We start from the raw sequence: 11066 nt of genomic DNA, 5'->3' as shown, positions 1-11066 counted from the left end.
TCTACTTTTCGAAGAAAATGTAGAGCTATTGCACTCACCCCGGCGTCGGCGTTGGTTAAAAATTTTGATAAAGTCAAGTATCTCTGTAACTATCAAAGCTATTGACTTGAAACTTAAACGAGTTATTTACTATCAAAGTTTACACCAGGAGAAACAATCTCCATAACTCTGATTTGAATTTTGACAGAATTACGTCCCTTTTTAACTTAGAATTTTTGGTTAAAGTTTTTGATAAAGTCAAATATCTCTGTTACTATCAAAGCTATTAACTTGAAACTTAAAATACTTATTTACTATCAAAGTCTACATGAGGGGAAACAACAATCCCCATAACACTGAATTGAACTTTGACAGAATTATGCCCCTTTTTAACTTAGAACTTTTAGTTAAAGTTTTTGATAAAGTCAAATATCTCTGTTACTATTAAAGCTTTTGATTTGAAACTCAAAATAGTTATTAACTATCAAAATCTACACCAGGAGACACAATTCCCATAACTCTGGTTTGAATTTTGACAGAATTACGCCCCTTTATAATTTAGAATTTTAGTTAAAGTTTTTGATAAAGTCAAATATCTCTGTTACTATTAAAGCTTTTGACTTGAAACTCAAAATAGTTATTTACTATCAAAGTCTACACCAGGAGACATAATTCTCATAACTATAATTTGAATTTTAACAGAGTTATGTCCCTTTTTAACTTGGATTTTTTTATGCCCCCGAAGGGAGGCATATTAGTTTTCAACTGTCCGTCCGTCCGTTCGTTCGTTCGTTTCTTCGTTCGTCGCAACGTTAACTTTTTGCATGAAGGCACTTTACTCGCGAAGCACTGCATCCAGGACCTTTAAACTTCACATACTGATACTACTTATTAAGTACATGAATCCTACAGACTTTGGGGGCACCACGTCAAAGGTCAAGGTCACAGGGACCAATGTTAACTTTTTGCATGAAGGCACTTTACTCGCGAACCACTGTACTCGGGACCATCAAACTTCACATGCTAATAGTACTTATTGACTACACGACTGCTTTTGACTTTGGGGTTACCACGTCAAAGGTCAAGGCGTAGCGGGGGCATTTGTCACTATTTGTGACACCTCTTGTTTTTACTGGCAAAGCTCTAATTCAGAGTCAGGCATTGAGAAAAGTCGAGCGCGCTGTCTAACGGACTGCTCTTATTTAATACAAGGGAATGGTGCACTAACAACTATTAACGATTTTCAGTCAAACAATGAAGAATGAATTCAAGGATCGTTTCATAAAAGATAAAATTACCATTGATTGTAAGTTCCTTGATCAATACTATAATAAACTACAGTTGATATTGGATTTAAAGTCCACCCAATGGACTGCTAAAAAGTGGTCTCTTAATGGAATGGTCTCTTAATGAATTTCAGTCAGGTGAAGAGAAAAGTTATATTTAACTGCTACTGTATTAAGTGTATTAATTGTGAACATATAGGTATGTCAAAATGTATACTTGTACATCGTGAACACTTTTATAAGTCCACAAACCGTGAAAATTATAGCTGGATTGTTCGTCAGTTCGACTGTTACATAGGGTAATTGCATTCAGTCAGGTGCAAAACATACTCGTTAATTCCACAGGTGAAAAAAATGCCCGGTGGAATAGGGCACACCGGTTACTTAGTAGTTATTCTTTAGTCAAATATTTTACCTGATGGGACAACATTGATGTGGTCGCTAGTAGTTTAATAAAAAAGCCGTTTAATGAAATGAATTTATGTGCTGAAAACGTTTGGGAGGGATTTTGACTTGTCGTTTGATAAAAATGTCGCATAATAGCGTTGGTCGTAAGTACGATGTTGACATAAATATATAACAAGGCAGTCTGAAGGACAGCTAAATCCCCCGCCACTGCTATGGATAGTGAAAGGGTAAACCTTTGATTTTAGCTGTGATCTTGACCTTGAACTGACATGGCTGAATCATGAATTCTGCACAACGTCTTGATGAGGTGATCATTTGACCCAAGTTTCATGAAAATCCTTCAAGGGGTTTAGGAGATACAGAGCTGAAACCTTTGACCTTCAGTTGTGACCTTGACCTTGAGTTGACATGGCTGACTCATGAGTTCTTGATGAGGTGATCCTTTGACCCAAGTTTGATGAAAATCCTTCAAGGGGTTTAGGAGATACAGAGTGGACACAAAATGGAAGGCTCAAACCTTCGACCCTTAGTTGTGACCTTGACCTTGAGCTGGCATGGTTGACTCATAATTTCTGCACATCGTTTTGATGAGGTAATCATTTTACCCAAGTTTTATAAAATTCCTTAAAGGGGTTTAGCGGACACAAAATGGAAGGCTCAAACCTTTGACCTTCAGTTGTGACCTTGACCTTGAGCCGACATGGCTGACTCATAAGTTCTGCACATCGCCTTGATGAGGTGATCGTTTGACCCAAGTTTGATGAAAATCCTTCAAGGAGTTTAGGAGATATAGAGCGGACACAAAATGGAAGGCTAAAACCTTTGACCCTAATTTGTGACATTGACCTTGAGCCGGCATGACTGACTCATGGGTTCTGCACATCGTCTTGATGAGGTGATCATTTGACCCAAGTTTGATAAAATTCCTTCAAGGGGTTTAGGAGATATAGAGCGGACACAAAATGGAAGGCTCAAACCTTTGACCTTGAGTTGTGACCTTGACCTTGAGCCGACAAGGCTGACCCATAGGTTCTGTACATCGTCTTGATGAGGTGAGCATTTGACCCAAGTTTTATAAAATTCCTTCAAGGGGTTTATGAGATATAAAGCGGACACAAAATGGCAGGCTCAAACCTTTGACCTTGAGTTGTGACCTTGACCTTGAACCGACAAGGCTGACTTATGGGTTCTGCACATCGTCTTGATGAGGTGATCATTTGACCCAAGTTTCATGAAAATCCTTCAAGGGGTTTAGGAGATATGGACCGGACACGATTTTGTTACGGACGGAAGGACAGACGGAAGGACGGACGCAGACCATTCCTTTAATCCCTCCGCCACGGCGGGGGATTAATAAACATGAAAGGAAAAGGTGAGTGCATTCTTTATAGATAGTAGAAAATTTTTTGATTTATAACAAATAAATGGAATATGGTTTAAATGAATAAAGACAGATGTAACTGTAAAAGTAGTATGAATAAATGCGATAAATCTTACGTTACAGGAGGTGATTCCTTGATTATCTAGGCTTAAAACACGATGAGTTTTTTCCGCATTTGTTTGTTATAATATGCGTATTGAAAAATCGAAAAACGTTGTAATACTTAAGGTTTTCAAGACATTCACTTATCTTTTGAAATATTATCGTTTAAATGGAAGATTTGTAACGGAAATTTTCCCAAACTCAAAACGAAGACGCAAAGTCAAGCGTAGTTAACGCTGCGTATATTGCCTAACTTCCATTAAAACTCCATGAAAACAACGCCTGGCTTTGTCACCAAAGCAAGTCATTCAAAAAAACTCGTTGTAAGTCAAATGTAAGGGTAGCAAAGAGCACAGCAACCATGATTAGAGCCAAGATTGAAATAAATAAAACTGTAGATGAAAGATATAGCCGATGCTATAAAAACACAGACTTTCCACAGATGAATGGGTAGGTACCTCACGTCACTCACAGTAAAAGAAGAGGTGGGGCGTAAAAGTAAGGCGTGAGATGGGAAGGGAAGTAACAGGACTAAGAAACGACAATATACAAAACATATAAAACGAAAAGAACAAAAAAGCAATTGGAAAATAGGGGCACCGCCTTGGAAAGGCAAGTAACAAATACATAGCACACTAACAAGCCTCATACTTACCCTATTGCTAATACAAATGAAGTGACATGATATATTAATAATAAAATTCTATGAGCACACAAAAAATAAACATACTTTTATATGAAAATATAAAGCGAATATATTTGTTATAAAAATAATAAATTGCAAGCAAAGCTATTGTAGATGTACACATATTCAGAGGCGTAAAGGGTCGGGTATTTAGTTTGACGTTCGAATAATTTTCAACGGGATCATGTGCTGGCTATAGACTTGATTTTTTTTCACTCAAAAATAGTTTCTCCGGTGTTTCAGCTATCAGTCTGTCCAATTTTCTATTCGATATAAGACATAAAGTTAGTTGTCATATCTTTCAAGTTTATGATTTAATGTCCACCAAATAGCTTGAAGGCGGCTATCATTAACGTTATATGGTTTCGGTCATAGTTGTGCCCCGTTAAAGAAATATTCCATTAAACATATAAAAACCTGACCTCCCCCACCCCCTAAGAAAAGGAATCTACCGTACAGTATATCTATATGATTTAAGCTATAATCACTTTCCAACACCAAAGAAACTTATTAGTATACATTTGAAATTTAGAAACACATGTGTATTTCATACAACTAATTAAACTGTAAAAAAAAATAACTGCTGCCGCAGGTGGTGTGCCGCAGGTGAATCAATACTTTTATGCATGCATTCTAGGCGAATGTGTCGTTGAAATACTAGCAGGCTAATAGTAATACATAGTCTATACAAAATTTAAACAAAAATCATCAGTGACTTTATTAAAATCTTTATGAATACATTTTCCTTTGGAAGAATATTGTTGAGCTAATATCAATTCAAAGCCCAGAATCGCGAGGCTAGATCAAACATTAATTAGTTACAAGTAACACATCTATGGAAGTGTACAGTTATTATTGATTCTTGCGATTATCTTTTTTATATTTTAGTTTGCTTCATTGCTCATGTTTGCATACTTCTGAAATTGTAATTACTGAAACATGTCAATACCTTTGTGGCAAACATAACTGCTTTTAGATCGTTTCTAGATAAGGCTAACTACTGATTTATAAATGAATAACAATTCTACAGTGGTTAATAAAAATCTAGTTGGTAGTAAATTTGATGAACCATTCAATACCAATGTTTATATACATTCATATGTTGTGTTTTTATGTTTCCATCCTTAGCCTGCTTAGCTTAGTAGGGAGAGCGTTGGTCTACGGATCGTGGGGTCGTGGGGTCGCGGGTTCGATCCCCGGGCGGGGCGTATGTTCTCTGTGACGATTTGATAATAGACATTGTGTCTAAAATCATTCGTCCTCTACCTCTGATGACTCATGTGGGAAAGCTGGCAGTTACTTGTGGGGAACAAGTTTGTACTGGTACAGAATCCAGGAACACTGGTTAGGTTAACTGCCCGCCGTTACATGACTGAACTATTTACTATGAAAATGTATTGGATGCGGAGAAATTATTATTATTTTTTTTTTTTTTTTTTTTTTTTTGAGCTACAAAGAATATAGCCCGTTTATTTTATACATATATAGATACATACTTCTGAATAGATCAGTGAACAGAGAAAAAAACAATCATTCAAATATACATCAGTACGTAATTCAATATAATATATTATATATTATATATAATATGATTATAAACAAAAAACTAAAAGAACATTCAAATATGTACATCAGTACGTAGTTCAATATATTATGATCGTATGATGATTCGAATTTCGGCGTGTAAAGTATGATGGTTTTTATGAGATAAGAGTCTAAAGGCGTCTGAGAGTTAGAGTACGAGTTGGAAAGAGATTAATCAAGGAAAAAGGCAACTAAAATGGTCCGAAGAAAGTAACAGTATAGTAACAGTAAAAATGTTGGAATGTCGCAATTTATAGCGGCAGCCGATCCCATTTTTTGTTATAGCTGGTTATTCTATTCTTTTTTAATGCTATGTGCTTTTCAATTTCTTTCATTGTTTTGAGATTATTAATAAACGAGGGCCCATTAACGACAATCAATAATTTTGTTCAAGAGCAAATCACTAAATGAGATAATATTATTTCGATTCTAAGGCGTGACCAAGTATTTTAAAGTACATCCCGGACGATATCCATTAAACACTTGTCTGTCTTCTGAGGGTTTCTTTTCCAGCACGGCGCAATGCCGTTTGACGCTATTAATTAAGAATTGCGATGTAGAAAAATGAATAATTGTTTAATAACTCAGTTTTCAGTCTTCTTTGTTTAATTGGAAAACAGAGTGGATCGTGTTAAAATTGAATGTTATATGACACTGTTTCAACAGAGTGTTAAAACTAAATGGGCATCATTGTTCAGTGACAGAGAGCATACCTGAGTATCTTTTTGAGTAATTCATGCAGAGGTGTACGGTAAATTCACATCTTCATAGCTGTTTCTTTCTGAATACTGACAAATGTCGACTTAACGGAAACAGTTAAAACCAGTCAAATAGAGAAATAGAAGAAGGTCTTCGTCACAAATGAAAACACGAATGTTAATTACCACAACTCAGAATCAGTCAGTTAACAGTATAATCCATATTTAAACCATTGACTGTGTATTTAGTTGTTTATCAAGATTAAACCCTTCTCTTATTTACTTTCATTTTCAACAACAAAATAACATTCGAAAATATGTTACATTATTAAAGGCCTACACATTTTGACATACGATCAGTATCACACATGCAAAATGCAACACACGTTTATCGATGCATAAGAGTTAACCCTAACCATGCAGGCCGCGGTTGATTCTTCCTTTGCGACCAATGTAGATCATGATCAGCCTGCACATTTGTTACAGCTTAATATTCAAAACGCTGTAAGTCCAGTTCACCGCTAAATTAGCTTGCTGGTAGATATAGCCAAGACTTTAAATCTAAAATCAATTTGCCAAATTTAAGTTGTCTTTAAAGTTAAATCAAGAAGAAGAATGTTTATTTGTACCAATATCCTCAAAAGTGTTATTGACAAAGCAATGAAATAGTGATAAGCATGGAAAGATAGCAAGTGTTTTTTTAAGAAAGCTACGCTGCAGTATAATTTATGATTTTGTCTTTATAGAGATGGTCGAAATTTGGCAACATTTAAAGAGATTAAAACAAACGAAGCACACTTTCACATAATGTGTAGCAAGGAAAACGCAGTGTAATGCAAAATAATACTATAAAACATTCTGTATCTTACATTGATGGTTTTACGCTGGTGCAAAAAGTATTTAAAGTAACCTTAGAGGGATAAGGTCGTTAAAAGAAAGAGGATAAATCCAAATGATCACCTAATACGCAAAACATATGATGACATTTTATTGGCTTTTTTTCTCACGACTTGTACTAGCTCGGAGGTTGCGACAGAATTTTTACTCTACACCTCTAACATACGTAGCTCTGTTACCGTATACCTCTGAAAGAAGTAGCTCTGTTACCGTATACCTCTGAAAGAGGTACCTCTGTCCAAAAGAGATAGCTCTGGTACCGTATATCTCTGAAAGAGGTAGCTCTGTTACCGTTACCTCTGAAAGAGGTAGCTCTGTCCGAAAGAGAGCCTTTCTGTAACTGCTTTATTCAGTGGATCAACATTTTGTTGTAATTTATATTCAATGTAAACCAATGAATTCACTGGAGCAGATTTTTTAGTAAATTCTGTACATTTCATGTTTTTAATGTATTTATTTAAAAAAGTGTGTTTTTGACAATAATTATTTTAGCCGGTATGATCATATAAGTTTTTAAATGTCAACAGAACAAAGTTTTCAATTTTATCTATTGTTCTGATATTTTAATTTCTTTTTATTATTGATCATAGAACGGTAAATCTTAATTGGTGCTTGATATTGTTGATTTTTTATTAAAGTTGGTCTTTGAAGAATAGAATATTAGTGACTAAGTCTTAAATATTATACTTTTCATATATAATGATATGATCCACATGTCCATCAGGCCATACCAAATTGATTTGTCGTTCGTCGGAACTAGCGCATCAATGATTTCATTCCCGAGAAAAAGAAAAAAAATTCACCCGCCCGCACGTACATAAAAATCGCCGAAAAAATTTTTTTTTTCTGATTACGCAGTCCGGAATGATAACGGTAAACAGGTTTTATCGCCGTATTAATGCGTCAAAGTGATACTAATCGGAATCCATGCGTTCGTAATACATGGAGCTGATGACACAAACTCAAAAAATCAGGAATTATGGTGTTGTTCATCATTCGTTTTAAATCTGAAGTGTCTGTGCTAGTGCCACACATGGCCTTCGATGTGCCGGTAGGTGATGAAGTAGGCACGTTCTACGATTGTTCAAATTATCTGTGAAAAGGACAAAGCCCGACTTGTAAAACGTGCACGGCCACGGGGATTCAAATTGAAAATATTTGGATTAAACACAGAAATATTGTTCAGATAAAGTTTTCAAACCATTTGTTATCAGTGTGTTTAGTTAAATATTTTAGATCTAGAGCCAAAGCCAGTGCTTTCTTGAAAAAAAGTTTGCTCACAGATCCTGACTGATCCATCACATTAATTGTCTTGGGCCCAAATCGTTTTGAACGTAACTTCTTTAGTACGGCAGTCAGATATTCTATCAAAATACATATATTCATTTTTAAAAAATGTTTAGTTTTTCAAATAAGTTGGTAAATATAAAAAAATAATTTCTGTCGTATTGTAACCCCAATTTTCCCTGTTTGTATATTAATTGGCTGTGAATTGATTGAAAGAAAGAATCTGAAAAAACAGACCTTCCCAACTCAACATTTCTTGGTCAATCAAAGCACAACAAATAACACTTTTAAAGAGTGGCCATATTGGGATCATTTTTTTGTCCGTCTGTTATCATTTTTGACTGAAATGAACCTCTACCACGAAGCTTATCTGTTAAGAAATTATTCCAATGGATTCGAGCAATGTCGAAGCATTTGTGTGCCCAACTCTGTTTGGTTTCATTGGTCATGTGATTTATTACTTTCCCCTCACCTTTACCGTTTGGAGTTTCACTAGGGGCACAAAATTGCTCATGTGTCGAAGCCATCTAACTGGGTTTCAGAAGATATGTTATTCCACTTGGGTGCCAGTTTTGTCTTAAATATTCCTCATCCTCTGCCGTTAAATGGGCACGCCTTCAGATTAATGTAGAACAATCAAAATTAAAAATAAGACACTCATCCCTCAGTAATTATAAATACAAAATAAAAACAAAGTGATTCAGTGAGTTTTAGCAAGAATTTATTTGCAAAACCATTCAAGTAGTCTTTAAAACATACAGAAACGCTATCTACTGTCTTAGTCACACTGTAAATGTTTAAGTTCTGTGTTATTCTTAAAGAAATGTTAACTTCATGTATAATCATAACTGCAAAAAAAAAAAAAAAAAAAAAAGAAAAATACCCGCTCGCACCATGTAATTGCTACCCGCCTCTGAAAAAATCAAAATTGAGAAAAAAAAAAATTCGCTCGCCCGCTCCCATTTTTTTTGAAAATTTTCCGAAGAACTATTAATCAATTTGGTATGGCCTCAGAAATGATTCGTGACATTTTCAAAATGAACAATTATGGTTAGCACATATGTCAACGCACCGTGAGGCTACAGGCTACTAATACCTGGAAATATATAAACCTTTCATCCTGTGAAATGTAACAGCATGTTTTATTCTGTACCACTGTAGAAACAGATGTTTCTATCTCTGTTTCATTCTCAACTGAGTTAGCTAAATTGCTTGTACTAAAAGCAAGGCAGGCGTTCGATTTATAATATATCAAATGTAATCGCTCTCATACGGAATTCCTCATATACAGAACTACAACGTTGAGTAGGTGAATAAGAAATCTGATTCGATAAAACCTTGAAGCTATTTGAGCCGCGCCATGATAAAACCAACATAGTGGCTTTGCGACCAGCATGGATCCAGACCAGCCTGCGCATCCGCGCAGTCTGGTCAGGATCCATGTTGTTCGCTTTCAAAGCCTATAGCAATTAGAGAAACCATTAGCAAACAGCATGGATCCTGACCAGACTGAGCGGATGCAAAGCCACTATGTTGGTTTTCCCATGGCACGGCTCATTTTGTTGTCACTCGTAGCTGCGCCATCTGCAGCATATTATGTCAACTCTATGAAACAAACACACAAAAACGTATCCAATGGAGTAAAGTGACATTTAAAAGGAATTTCTGTTCAGATTTAATCAAATATGGTCGCAGTATCATGTCGGGATGTGTTGATACATATCATTCGGAATTAACCAAACTGTTTTTATACAGTTGGACACGGCTGGTTGTGTCTGCAGTGTCATGTGGAATATTTGAATGGCGCTTTTCTGCGTGCCAGTTCATTCATTTCATTTTTACAACTTGATGTTGCACGACTCATAGGTACAGTGGTGAAGAGCACATACTTTATGTGTCAAGCCGCCCTATACATAAACATAACTTATTGTTCAGGTATTTGTGTGGCTAACTCGAAACTTGCGATATCGCTGAATTTACGAGGTTATTCACGACATTGTTAACGCAACACTAAGGTAACGCTATTTCGATCTCAAAGCATACCTTATTAACCTCGTATGTTGAGCCTGACTTACGATGACGTGAATGTAAAAAAAGTGTATAAAAATGAAACGGGAATCTTTCACATTTGTATAATTGTTCTGTCTTGATAGAAAAGGATATATAACAACCTGTAATTATTTCCTTTATTTAGTTGTTGATTTGGTTTAACTAAAGCAATCAGAAAACACTTATTAAATCTTGAAGGATGGAAACGAACGACGTTCGTAAGTAAATATCTTATTGTTGTTACTTTTGCATAACACCATACCCTTAGGACGGTCGGCATATTTTCATACAATCTCGCCGACAGGGGTTAGTTAGGGAGGTTGTGTCCCACCCGCCCCATAGGAGGGTTTGCGTGGGGGCTCCCCATAAAAGAAGAAATAGGATATATGATATGAAAAACACACTTTTGTGTGCTGTTTTTTATGTAAAAGAGAAAAATACCCTTTCCAATCAGTGTTTTACCCCGGATACTAATATTTATTTATGGTTCGTATGTGATGTGTCTCTCTTGCGATGAAGGTCTGGAATGCAACACGGGACCTACTTCTTAAGAGATGTATATATAATATTCCTCTACACAGAGTTCCTGATTTATCTCATACGGATAAAATAAAATGTGAAAACGTTCAAATTTTTCACTACAATCACAGTTCCGTCTACTGTTGCTCTCATGCTGTAAAGGACACTAGTTTTCAATGAAAACAGTTCTT

Source organism: Mercenaria mercenaria, chromosome 5 (assembly GCF_021730395.1).
Source record: "Mercenaria mercenaria strain notata chromosome 5, MADL_Memer_1, whole genome shotgun sequence".
Lineage (NCBI taxonomy): Eukaryota > Metazoa > Mollusca > Bivalvia > Venerida > Veneridae > Mercenaria > Mercenaria mercenaria.
The sequence above is the reverse complement of the archived record's forward strand: the minus strand, read 5'-3'. Positions refer to the sequence as shown.